The sequence below is a fragment of the Mustela putorius genome, unplaced genomic scaffold (genome assembly GCF_011764305.1).
Source record: "Mustela putorius furo isolate JIRA1106 unplaced genomic scaffold, ASM1176430v1.1 tig00003923_pilon_pilon_pilon, whole genome shotgun sequence".
Lineage (NCBI taxonomy): Eukaryota > Metazoa > Chordata > Mammalia > Carnivora > Mustelidae > Mustela > Mustela putorius.
In genome coordinates this window covers 6,748,842-6,762,924 of record NW_025422068.1, presented here as the reverse complement: position 1 = coordinate 6,762,924, position 14,083 = coordinate 6,748,842, and positions in this window count along the sequence as shown.

Sequence of the window (14,083 nt, the reverse complement as noted above, 5' to 3'; positions counted from 1 at the left end):
ACGTGTTGATTTCTTAAATTATACATTTTCTTGTGCATATGAACACATCTTAGGGATTATGCCATTTTTAAAGAAATGACCATGGTGAGGCTCACGCACTCGAAGATGATCAGCAGAAGGTGGTAGAGGGCTTTATGAGAAGTAAATAGGGTGAGGTGGGTAGGAGCCAGGCAGGGAAGGGAGGGAGGCAGAGGAAGAGGCTGGGTGCGGGTGGGGGGTGTTGGTAAGGAGGGAGATGCAGGACCTCCACTGGCCTGTGGTGCCCAAAGCCTCCGCAGTGGGGAGAGGACCCCCAAGGAGATAAGATCTGGAGGAGAATGCACCTTGGTGAGCATTGGTTGCGCCTTGAGAGGAAGAAAGAATGAATTTCAAAGTAGGAAACATGGGTTCTATTTTCTTTTCTTTTCTTTTGACATTTTGTTTATTCATTGGACACACACACACACACACACACACACAGAGAACAAGCTGGGGGAGCAGCAGAGGGAGAGAGAAGCAGGCTTTCCAGGGAGCAGAGAGCCTGATGGGACTAAGCAGATGCCCTACTGGACTAAGCCACCCAGGCGCCCCTCCCACTCACCTGCTTCTAGTGTAACAATATCAGAGGTTGGTGAGCAGCAATGTTGAGCAAGAAGATCCCTCAAACACTGCTAGTCATGTGTAAAGTGATACAAACGATGAAGAGTGTGGCATTACCTAGGAAAGCAGGAGATACATACATATGCCTAGAAATTCCACTTGGCATATATTTTAAAAAGTGTACACCTGAGAGAGTGCTTATCATGGTGTGCCCCAAAGACCCCTGGGAGCCTCTGAAACCCTCCCAGTAGGGTCTGAGATTCTCTGAGTGGAGGCTTTTTATTCATCATGTATCTCAACCGAAACAACAAAATAATGGATTGAAAATAAAAAAGCAGATGAGCACTTAGCTCATGAATCCTGATATTAAAAAGATTTACAAAAATAAGCAGCAATATCACTCACCACTAAATTTTTACTCAGAATATATGGCTATTTTTCATTTAAAATGTGTTATTTGTGTTGACATGGATAGCAGGTTGAATTGTGTCCCCTAAAAACATATATCTGCATCCTAACTCCACATCCCAGTGAATGAGACCTTACTTGGAAATAGGGTGTTTTTGCAGAAGTAAGTAAGGATCTCAAGTTGAGATCACCCTGGATCTTGGAATGTCCCTAAATCCAGTGACTGGTGTCCTTATAAAAGAAAAGAGAGGGACATTAGAGATACACACACACACACACACACACACACACACAGGGAGAAGGCCATGTGAAGTCAAAACCAGAGATTGGAGTGATAGGTCTACAAGCCAAGGGATGCCAAGAATTGCCCACAGCTACCAGCAGGTAGGAGAAAGGCCTGGAAATTTCTCCCTCAGAGTCTCCAGAAGTAACCAAATGAGAGATTTGCTTGGAATGCAGTAGAAACTCTGTACAGTTGTCCTTTAAAAGACTACCATTTTTAAAAAGTTATCTTTTTTTTAAAAAAAGATTTTATTTATTTGTCAGAGAGAGAGAGCACAAGGATGGGGAGCAGCAGGCAGAGGGAGAAGCAGGCTCCTGGCAGAGCAAGGAGCCCAACATTGGACTCAATCCAAGGATCCTGGGATCATAACCCAAGCCAAAGGCAGACGCTTAACAGACTGAGCCACCCATGCGTTCCTGTGCTAGTATTTTAAATGGGAAAAATACTCATTCATGCCTTGTCCATATGAAAAATGCGACCACGTTTCCTACATATCAGTAACATCGCTTTTCAACTCCTGTGACGATTTATTAAGTGCATGACTGAAGCATTTAAAAAACTTATTGTTGGGGCGCCTGGGTGGCTCAGTGGGTTAAAGCCTCTGCCTTCGGCTCAGGTCATGATTTCAGGATTCTGGTATGGAGCCCCTGCATTGGGCTCTCTGCTCAACAGGGAGCCTGCTTCCTCCCTCTCTCCTGCCTGCTTCTCTGCCTACTTGTGATCTCTCTCTGTGTCAAATAAATAAATAAAATATTAAAAACATAATAAAATACTTATTTTTCAGTTATTTGACAGTTCCTGAGCTCATGAACAGTATGTTTGTATGCAGCACTCAAGGAGACTATAAGGTATCGGATATGGATTGTGCTTTCCTTTTACAAGGCAATGAACGGCGCACTGCAAGGTCAAGAAAGGACATACTCTGTTGAATGTATGTAATAACACGTAGGAAAAGAAAATTGGATAAAGTGAGGAAATTAAAAAATAGCTACTTTCTAACCACCCCAGGGAGGTTTGTGGGTGGGAGGGAAGAGGGACTATGGTCTTGGTGGAGGTCTGGCAACTGGTGAGGCTTGAGCGAGAATGGGCTAGTGAACAGAGAAGTGGGCAGTAGGTGCCTGCTGGAGGTTTATCTGGGTCGAAACTCAAGGAATAGTTATTCTTCTCAACTTGGCAATTAAGGCTGAGTCAGTGACTGAGAAGCGCTGCCTGAAACACTAGGACGAAACCCCAAACAGCCAATAAAACAGCTCCTCAAAATGGCTAGCGTTTCCTTATCTTCCTGCTAGGCAGTCCCCAGGAACAAAATCGTGCCTGGAAATGCAGTTCTGATGTGATGCTTCTGCTCGTGTCACGATCACGGTCACTGACACCAACGATCATTTCCTGTGTGTGACCTAAAGTATCTTTTAAACATTTGGCACTGAGTATTTACTCTCCTTCCCCTTCCTCTTTTTGCTGACCAACAGTGAGCATTAAGGTGAACCAGAACTTTATGTTCTTTCACATTTTCCCTATATAATTATAGTGTATATATATATTTATATTTACATGTGTATTTACAGGACTCTCACGTTAGCGATATCTGTGACTTTTGACTTTGAGATGATCTCTACCCCTGAAATGTTGTTAGCCAGCAACTAACCAGCAGGATCAATTTCTCAGAAGACATTTTTATTTAATGTCCTAGTCTTTTGGGTTGCTTTAATAAAATACAACAAACTTATAAACAACAGAAATTTATTTCTCATAGTTCTGGAGGGTAGGAAGTTCAAAATCAAGGTTACACCCTGTTGCCTTCTGGCATAGACCCTTTTCCTGTATATAGCCTGTGCTTCTTTCTCGCTGTGTCTTCACACGAAGGAATGGGCAAGGGAGCACTGATCTCATTCATGTGGCCTTTACCCTCAAGACCCAATCACTTCCCAAAGGCTCGACTTCCTAATGTCATCACTTTTGGAGGTTAGGACTTCAACATAAGCATTTTTTTGATGGGGGGGTGGGGCACAGAAACATTCATTCCATAGCCATTAATAATCCAGAGCTGATACCCATAATGAACAAACCACATAAACAAGGATTTATTTATTCGATATACAGAAAGAGGGAACACAAGAAGGGGGAGTGGGACAGGGAGAAGCAGGCTCCCCACTGAGCAGGGAGCCTGATGTGGGGCTCCATCCCAGGACCCTGGGATCATGACGTGAGCTGAAGGCAGATGTGTAACTGACTGAGCCACCCAGGCGTCCCTAGAATACATATTTTGGTTGGCAGGTACCTGCAGATTCATTAGAGTGAGCTTTGATTTAGAGTGAACTTGGAGTAAAATTGTCTGCAGTTCTCAGATGGTGAGAATTCAGAAACTGAGGGATCCCTGCGCTTTTGCCCAGCTCCCCACAGAAAGCTCCCTAGTAAAGACTTGGAGGGGGATATTAATCTGTTATTCTTTATTGTTCCTTAATCTATCTGAAGAGATAGCCACAGATTTGTCCCCAAGGACGCACAGCCAGACTCTTGCGAGTTCCCAAATCTGCCAGGATTGTACACAGCATATAATTTTTCCAAGGCGGCACTAAATCTATAGAATAAATTGGTGTGACCTCTTCAGAATGTTGCTGCCAGTGCCTGTCTACTTGCTGGCAAGAACTCACCTGCAAGGAAACCCTGATGTCGGCCAATCACACGAGTCTCCCGTGTATCTCAAGAAAAGGGCAGACACTCAGAAGCCCCTAGTCTTCAGACGTCTCTCCCCAGGGGAGATGCAATGACAGACCGCCTGGAGGCCAGAAATCCGCTCCACCTTACTGTCAGCGATCAGAAAGCACAGAAGCCAGGGCCAGGTTTTCCCCTCTTCGGAGACGTTTCTCCACATTGTAGAGTTAAGATTTTATGTTTGGAGCCCACTCTTAGGGCGTGATATTTTAAATACACAGGGAAAATGTTTTTGTGTTTCGAAAAATTGAAGTTGAAGACAGTCATCCACACACCCCCTTCCTTGAGAACATCAGTTTTGCCTTCTACCCCATATGTGGGAAGGAATGGAGGAAGATGCCTTCTACCTTGGAAGCACACAGGTGTCACTGTGCACACGCAGGGCTCTGCGAGTCCCTACTCCCCTTCATCTTTTAGTCTTTAGCCACAGCAACACGAAGCCGGCGCCAGGGGGTGCTGCAGCCTTTGTAATATTTCTGCCCAGGCACAAAACCCGCCGCGTTCCTTTCTCCTGGGGGATTTGCAGTCCTAGCACATTAGGGTAAAAGTGGTTAGTGTGAATGGATCACAAAGCTTCTGGAAAGCCATGTGATTATATTTGGATGTTTTCCCAGGGCAGCAAAGAAACCCTGAAAAGTTTGAAGCATGAGAGAATAAGGATTAGGATTAGGACCCTTATTGGGATTCGGGTCGTATTGTAAAAAGAGCATCTGACTGCCCTATGAAGACTGGATGAGAAAGGTGAAGTATCACCAGCTGAAAGACCGGTACGGTGTCCCCGAGAAAAGATGGTGGGGACCAGAAACCAAAGCATGTCGGCTGATGGCTGAGGGGCACCTGTTGGGAAGGGTGTAGGATGGAAGATGGTATGAGTGACTGACTACAGGAAGAGGAGAAAAGCTACTGGCCGGGGTGACCGAGTAGCATATAAAAGATGCTGGGGGACAAATATGGAGAGGGGGTCGGGGAAGAGAGAGAGACAGAGAGATTTGATTCATTGACTTTTCCTGAGGTTAAGGAAATGTTTCCCTAAATGAAGCCCTACTCAGGTTTTCATAGTAATACTCAGGAATTCAACGACATCCTGGTGATGTTCAAGAAGCTGGAACTGCCTGGCAGTAGAGCGGAGAGCAATTATCATGGAGAAAACTGTAAGGGGGCATTCTGTGAATGAGAACGCTGGGTTTCTAGGCACTGTGCTGGGTGCCTGGTTATAAAGTGGTAACTGACAACGTTTCCAGTGTGGCTTCTGACCCACGGAGGAAGGAAATACTGGGTTGAAACACCAAAAAGTCAAGCATCTTTATTTTTATTATAGTTTCTTCTTTTTAAAATAAGCACATTAAAAGACAGAAAACTGCCTTTTCTCTGCTGCATTATTTGGCACATAATAGGTGTTAAATAAATCTTGGTGAAAGGGGTGAGTGGAGGGATGGAGAATAAGAATGATAAGTGTTTGGATACAGAGCACCCAGCATTCAGGTCCCAGTTCTTCCCTCTTGTATTGTTATACATGACAATCTTATTTATTCATTTTTAAAGATTTTATTTATCTATTTGACAGAGCAAGCAAGAGAGCACAAGCCCGGGGAGCAGCAGAAGGAGAAGAAGCAGGCTCCCCACTGAGCAGGGAGCCCGATGCAGGACTCAATCCCAGGACCCTGGGATCATGAACTGAGCCGAAGGTAGGGGCTTAACCGACTGAGCCACCCAAGTGCCCCTAGCAATCTTATTTTAACTACTGGAAAATGCTAGGATTATAGAGCATGACATTTTCAAACAACTGTGTTTACTGGCTTACCCTTAATTGGATATGAACGTCTTTTCAATATGTAGGAATATCATGGTTGGAAATAAAATTACATTGACAAATGGAAAGGAACAGTTGCAAATGGGTGGTTAGGGCAGGGAGTAATTGAAGAGAATCTTAGTTCATTTGCATTGTGCTTAACTAGCGAGGCTAACAACATTCAATGTCCTTTATATCACATTGTATAATTGGGTGGCAAGAACTAATAATAAAACAATGTCTTTTAGCTTAACATTTAGCTTAACATTGGCACTTGGAAAATAACATTGGTCGTGGTCTTGCCGAAAGAGGCAGACACTACCTTCAATAAGGTCACCGTCTATGAGCCTTTAACCTACAATCTATTCTGGATTACACTACTATATAAAATACATTAAACAGGGGCGCCTGGGTGGCTCAGTGGGTTAAAGCCTCTGCCTTCAGCTCAGTTCATGATCCCAGGGTCCTGGGATCAAGCCCCGCATCGGGCTCTCTGCTCAGCGGGAAGCCTGCTTCTTCATCTCTCTCTGCCTGCCTCTCTGCCTACCTCTCTGCCTACTTGTGATCTCTGTCTGTCAAATAAATAAATAAAATCTTTAATAAAAAATAAAATTCATTAAACAGAAAAGAGAAGGCTAGTCTGGCTCTAAGCAATGGTCTCCTTCTATTGTTGTCACATCTATTTATCTAGAAATCTAGGAATCATCCAGGATTTCCCTATTTTCCTTGGTATTATTTTGATTTAGTATTTTTTAAATTTTTTTTGAAGATTTTATTCATATGACAGAGGTCACAAGTAGGCAGAGAGGCAGACAGAGAGAGGAAGAAGCCGACTCTCCGTTGAGCAGAGAGCCAATGCAGAGCTCGATCCCAGGACCCTAGGATCATGACCCAAGCCGAAGGCAGAGGCTTTAACCCACTGAGCCACCCAGGTGCCCCTTGACTTAGTATTTTGATATTGAGAAGGAGCTCTGATAACTTCCATCTGATGCGTCTTGCCATGTTGCCAATATTCCTTCCGTGGGTTAGGAGGTAACCTGGAAATGTTTTCAATTATTGTTGCTACACCAGCCCTTTAATCAGGAGCTGAGAAAATGACTGCAGAATGTCTCTTGAGGAGCGCTTTGGTGGCTCAGTCGGTTGAGCATCTGACTCTTGAATTTGGCTCAGGTCATGGTCTCAGGGTCATGAGATCAAGCATCCAACTTCCCCCTCCCATACCCCCATCAAGCTCATGCTTCGGCAGGGAGTCTGCTTGAGATTCTCTCCCTCTCCTTCTGCCCCTCTCCCACTCACACTTCCTCTCTCTCTAAAAATATGTGAATAAATCTTAAAAGAAAAAAAGAATGTATATATCTTGGGCTCAACTGGGCTTCGGGTGAGGCCGACTTGAATCGAAGCCCTGTATCCCTTGACCCCGTATACCCCTGCTCTGACTGATGAATCAAAGTGATGTTTGGAGACCCTGGAATGAGTGTTAGCTAGCTAGTATTTAATAATCCTCAAAACTGAAATTATTATTCCAAGTGTATGTTTCCAAGGTAAAATGGCCAAGGTCCAAGGACAGAGGCTAGTAGTATGATCAGGGAAAGAAACTTTCCTAAGGATATCCAACAGTCTACTCAAGACCTTCTAGGGTTGGGAACAGATTCAGGCCTGGAAGTGGATGAAGGTTGCTCTTAACATTGATCCTACTTGGTGGCTGTGACTACATAAATCAATTAGAACTTCATATATTGCTTATTGGTTTTATCCCTGTGGACGCCATGAATCAACCACAGTGAAATCTCTGCATAGGACACCCGGTTTTAGCTGCAGTTAACAAGCTCGGTCTGTTGCCTAGTATACAGAGCAGAATGATATTCTGTAGGGCACTGTCTTCAGGGACCCTCCTGACCCCATGAGCTTAGGGAGCCCATTTTCTTTCAGCTTTTCCCACCAGCCTTCCCAGCTGACTAGCACAGCTAGTAAGGCATCCTTTAGTAGTGCAGATTATTTTCTCTCCAATCTATCCTTCCTGGCAGGGCTGCAGTCTTCAAGGCTGCTTTGGGGACAGGGGAGTTTGGAGGGAGGATTTCAAATACCAAATCTGACATGGATGTCCTCTGAAGTCTTTGAATTCATTCCACAGCCTCATGCAAAGGAACTTGTTGCCTTTCAATACATTGGTTCATGGCCAGCTTATAGTTGCCTGTGCAGCCATCAAACTTTGAGAATCAGAGGCGATTTCCTGAACCAGCCCAAAGAACAGCAACACCCACATCGAAATACAAGCTATGGGAAAACTGAGCTCCTTCCAAAGCCATTTCCACGAACATTCTCAAGTTTACATGACGTGAGTTAGTAATTTCTTGCAATTCTTTGTAATGTAAAGCTCTTATTTTTCCCTACTCTGGTTCTATACCCCACTCTGTCTTAGTTTGAATTCTGGTCACCAGCCAAACCACAGTGGGGACTTCCTGTAGGACTGTTCCCTTTCTTCTGTAAGGGAGGGGAGCCTCAGGAAAGGTAAGCAGGAACAAGTATTTCAGATCGGGGTGGGAGGGCGCCTCCTGGATTCTCCAATCCTGATCATTGCTTTTCTAGCCATCAGCATCCTCATTTTCCCACACTGTCTTCCTGATTTTCTTAAAAGACACGGAGAGATGCTGAATTCAACTATTATAATAAGGCGAGCCCAAGAATTAATCTCTGGTTTGGTTTTCAGATTAATTTCCAATTAATCTCTGGTTTGGTTTTAATTAAGCAATGGAAAAGTTTAGAGTTTCATGCTGAGCTTTGAGGGAAACGTTTTACGATCTGAACGGGACTGTCTTTCACTGTATTATCTGCTTCCTTCAAGAACAGGTCTCCCACCTGTACCCTAGACATTTGCCCCAGACATTCACTATTCCACTACTGCATTCCGTGGGCGATCAGCCTCGCAGCCCAGAATCTGAATTTTTGTCACTTCACCCGTTTGACTTTTTAGGAAATAGGAATGAAATATACTTTAGTAATCATTTGGATGAGCTGGGGCTTGTGATTAAAAACAAATGAATAGGGGTGCCTGGGTGGCTCAGTGGGTTAAAGCCTCTGCCTTCGGCTCAGGTCATGATCCCAGGGTCCTGGGATTGAGCCCGCGTCAGGCTCTCTGCTCAGCAGGGAGCCAGCCTGTTTCCTCCTCTCTCTCTGCCAGCCTCTCTGCCTACTTGTGATCCCTGTCAGTCAAATAAATAAATAAAATCTTTAAAACACAAATGAATAGCATGTTAAGTTATTGGGCATTTTAATGTTTATGCTGATTATATATGAGCTCCAAAGGTCCTGACAAAATGATGACGGGCTATCCCTCTGAAAGTATTGCTTATTACTCTGATAACATGTGCTCAGAAAGTTCATCTCATAATTGCCCTTATTCATTTCACTTTAGAATATGATATCCATAAATTAAAAAGAACTCTGATCACTTAATGACTCATGCTTCTGTTTCTTTTAGCTTTATGCTAATGAAAGCTTATTAAATTTCTTCAACTTGTATGACTTAGAATCTGATCCCCATCAAGAAAAAGCACAGAAGGATCATGTAATGTAGCTCAGATAATCACCTTCAGAAAATAAATATCATTAGACAAATTGCACACAGACCTTTCTGCAGGAAAAAAAAAAAAAATTCTGCTTTTTGGCCATGCCCGGACGGCAGTGAGTGGCTATCTGTCCAAAATACAGATTTCTCAGCCAACTAAGCAAGAAGAAGAAAAATATTCACCAGGAATTTCATCAATGCTATATGCAATATTGAGTTCATGTTTCATATTTTATATATTTACTTAATTCTAATGGAGACCAGGGAAAGCTTTTATTTTGAAGTTACATCATCTGTGATGAAAATTAACTAAGGTTTCATTCCTTGCTCCCTGGTTCCAGGACATGATGTTCATCTGGAGATGAGGTAAATTTGTTGAGCTTTCCTAATGCTCAAACCATAACGGGTTTTTAAGTGGCTTTTATTTTTTTAAAGATTTTATTTTAAAAAAATTTTAAATATTTAAATAATTATAAATAATTTTAAAATATTTTTAAGAATCACAAGCCCGAGGTCAAGAGTCACTCACTCCAACCCATTGAGCCAGCCAGACGCTCCTTAAATAGGTCTTTAAAAATAGAGTAGGATGCAGTTTCTGAATTAGCCTCTACCATGCATATGTACATATTTGGTTTGAAAAATTCACAGCAGAAGCAGGACAAGGGAGAATAAAACAACAGCAAGATAGTGTATCAAGGGTGAGGATGATAGAGAAAAGGCTAGAGTCCAGAGAGAAATCGCACCTGGGCTTTCTTACTGCATAGGAATAGAAGATAATATGTTATTTTTATATAGTACAGGTCTAGATAACATTTTCCTATCTATGCTACTATATAATCCTATGCTTTCCCCGAGCCCACCCATAATGATACTTTATACTTATTTATAAAAAGAAACCATGCAGGGCGCCTGGGTGGCTCAGTCAGTTAAGCCTCTGCCTTTGGCTCAGGTCATAATCCCAGGGTCCTGGGATGGAGCCCCACATGGGGCTCTCTGCTCAGCAGGGAGCCTGCTTCCTCCTCTCTCTCTGCCTGCTTCTCTGCCTACTTGTGATCTCTCTCTGTCAAATAAATAAATAAAGTTTAAAAAAAAAAGATTTTAAAAAAAGAAACAATGCTTCCAAGGACTAAATGTAAAAATAAATACTATAGTAGGTAGACTAGTCCCCGGGGACAGAAACCAAACCAGCAATCGCTTTCTGAGGAATTTCGGTCACCCTGTGAGGTCCTACCACAAAATGACACAGGACTGCAAGGAGCATAGAGGATTATAAACCTTTGGGCAAGGTAGAACAGAGAATTAAAGTTGGGTACAGAAGGCAAACCAAGGAACGCGTATGAGGAAAAGCCTGGATTTAACTCACATGCCAAACATCAGTGTGGTCCCCCGCCCCCAACCTTAAAGCTGTAGCCTTAAGGAGCCAGTGCTCCAGAAAGCAAAAGATTCTCTTAGGCGTCCCCTTTGTTACTGCCCGTGGCAGATTCTTTTGACTATACTGGCATGGAAAAGCTTTAGATTTAAGAAAGGAGATGATTTGTTTTTTAGGGTTTTTTTGCGGGGGAGGGCAAGAAAACATGTGTGTGGGTGGGGAGGGGCAGAGGGAGTGCACGAAAGCTCCATACCCAGGGCAGAGCCCCACTGGGGGCCAATCTTACCACCTTGAGATCATGACCTGAGCCAAAATTGAGGCAGAAACTTAATGGACTGAGTTACTTAGGTGCCCCATGGAGGGTGATTATTTTGAAAAAGAACCAAAGATCTTTGGAATGTGAATAGTTAGGTATTGCTTTTTTTTTTTTTTTTTTTAAGAAAGACAGGGAAAGAGAAGGGAGATTATAAAATCATGAAACTTATTTTCTTGCACATGCTGGCAAATTTATTTTAAAATAATCACATTTAAAGCATAAGGAATACAGTCAATGGTATTGTGACAGTGTTGCATGCTGATAGGTGGTAGCCGCCCTTGTAAAATCATTACAGGGGTGCCTGTGTAGCTCAGTCCTTAAACTTTGGCTCAGGTCACGATCCCAGGGTCCTGGGATTGAGCCCTGAATCAGGCTCCCTGCTCAGCGAGAAGCCTGCTTCTCCCTCTCCCACACCCCCTGCTTGTGTTCCCTCTCCCCTTGTGTTTCTCTCTGTCAAATAAATAAAATCTTTATGAAAAAGTCATTACATTATACAACTCATATATGTATGTTCCTCTGTGTAATGGACATCGACTCAAACATTTATCTATATTTTTAAAGATTTTATTTATGTATTTAAGAGAAAGAGAGAGAGAACACAAGCGGAGGGAAGGGGCAGAGGGAGAGAGAGAAGTAGGCTCCCTGCTGAGCAGGGAGCTCCATGCAGGACTTGATCCCAGGACCCTCATATCCTGACCTGAGCCAAAGGCAGACGCTTCAGGTACTGAACCACCCAGGCACCTCTCAAATATTTATATCAAGATCATAAAACCAGGGATGCCTGGGTGGCTCAGTGGGTTAAAGCCTCTGCCTTCAGCTCAGGTCATGATTCCAGGGTCCTGGGATCGAGCCCCGCATCGGGCTCTCTGCTCAGCAGGGAGCCTGCTTCCTCCTCTCTCTCTGCCTGCCTCTCTGCCTACTTGTGATCTCTGTATGTCAAATAAATAAATAAAATCTTTTTTAAAAAATCACAAAACCAGGTTGTTCTTAAAATAGGATATGTAACTAATTTCAATCTGGACTACAGGTTTTATGTGCTTGATTCATATAGAACACATTCATGGTGTTCGTGTCTACTCTGGAAATGGAGAAAAGTCATCAGGAAACAGAATACAGGGATGAGGTCACAAATCTTGGTGTAAACGCTGTCATTAACGGGAGCTCCAATCGCGGGGAGGTATTAAAGGTATAAACAGGAACTGGCATAAGCAGGTCTCCACACTCATTTCCTGATCAGTCAACGGGTGGAGCCCATTTATAGCACTTCACGTGTGCCAAGACCTAGCTGCTTTCCCTTCATTATCTCGTTTCTTTCTTAGGGCAGTCCTAGTCCCTGGGAACGAAGGTGACTTACTCTGAATAAAGGGAGGTTTAGAGAGGTTAACTACATCAACTAAGTTTACTGAAGTCACCCAGTTAATTAGGTGTAAAGCCCATTTTTTGAAACCAGGTCTGTCTAACACCAGAATTTACACTCCTCATCCTATAAGGCTTTTAAAAATGTTTTCTTAAGGGGCGCCTGGGCGGCTCAGTGGGTTAAAGCCTCTGCCTTCGGCACAGGTCATGATCTCAGGGTCCTGGGATGGAGCCCCACATCGGGCTCTCTGCTCAGCAGGGAGCCTGCTTCCCCCTCTCTCTCTGCCTACTTGTGATCTCTGTCAAATAAATAAATAAAATCTTAAAATATTTTCTTAAAAAGCAAACAAGAAGGTGAAATGGATATGCTGTTTCCCTTGAATCATTACACTAGAAGTCTGTTCCTTGGTGGAAGTATGCATGCATACACACCCGCGCGCACACACACACATACACACACCACACACGCACGCACGGATACACACAGACACGCACCTGGCTCTTACTGACTTCCGCCCAGCCACTTCCAGACGTGAGTGAATCCCTTCTCTCTGCCTTTTTATGGTCTGTCTTCCTTTATTTCCCTTCCATCAGATTCTGCCCCAGCCCAGCTCTTCCCAACCCTTTCACTTGAATCCCTCCATTACTTCTCAAAGCCCCTGGCGGTGGGGGTGGGGTGTGAGAGAAAAGAACCTCCCAGCCGCCTCTCCCAGCCAGGCCGAGCCTCCGTGCATCCTAGCTGAGGATCCTTGCTTCCCCAGCAGCCTTCATGCCTCCTTCCCAAAGCCCCTCTCCAAGCCCCTAAGCAGAGATGCCCTGAGTCAATGTCAGCATTGTTTTCTTTTGAACTGTGGCTCACCCTCTTCCTTTGGGTCCTTCCCGGCATACCTTCTCCATCTGTTTTCTTTTCTTAATGAGGTCAGGAGGGAACACAAGGGAAAGGGTGCAGGAGGAAACCGTGGTGTCATTTCAGTGGTTTCTAGAGTGTCTCACACTCCCACATAGAGAGTAGAGAGAAGAGAAGTCTCACTAAAAGAATATTCAGCCAGTGGGGCCATTTCCCCCTCTGGGCACCTGAGCTTTGACCATATTAGGCAGGTAAGGCCCATGACTATGTCCTGACTCCATAGTGCTCTGGGTGAAGGGGTGAGAAGGGCGGGAAGGTTCTTTAATTCCAGCTTTCATTAAAATAGCTACAGGGTTTCTGAGAAACTACTCAGTCCATGCTGTAGAATAAGAATGAATTTAACCATAATCACGAACAATAAAACAAACACTTCAAGTGTTCCTGATATTAATTTCTAATATCTTTATCAAGCAAGAATTGCTTTAATATTGCCTTTGCTAGGAATGACTAAGATAATTGCCTCTGTTTTGCTCTAGTCTAAATGTCTATTCTGTAATATGTTGTCCAAAGTCTGCTTATCTTTTTTTTTTTTTAAATGATACTAAGGCTGTTCCCATGTCTTACCAGAAAGTCATGTTTGTCTGTGTCAGGGCTCTTGTTCCTAATCAGTAAACTCCCTCTATCTGCAGTTGCTTAAAGTTCATATTTGAAACAACAACAGAGTTATTACCATAGAATCGCCAATGTTTGTTTTGAATAGGCTCCTGAAGATGTCTGGGCTAAGTACTTTCTGTTGGTCACTGTTTCTCATAATCTCAGTTGGTCGACCAACTAAGATTATTCTGTCCCCATTTACAGG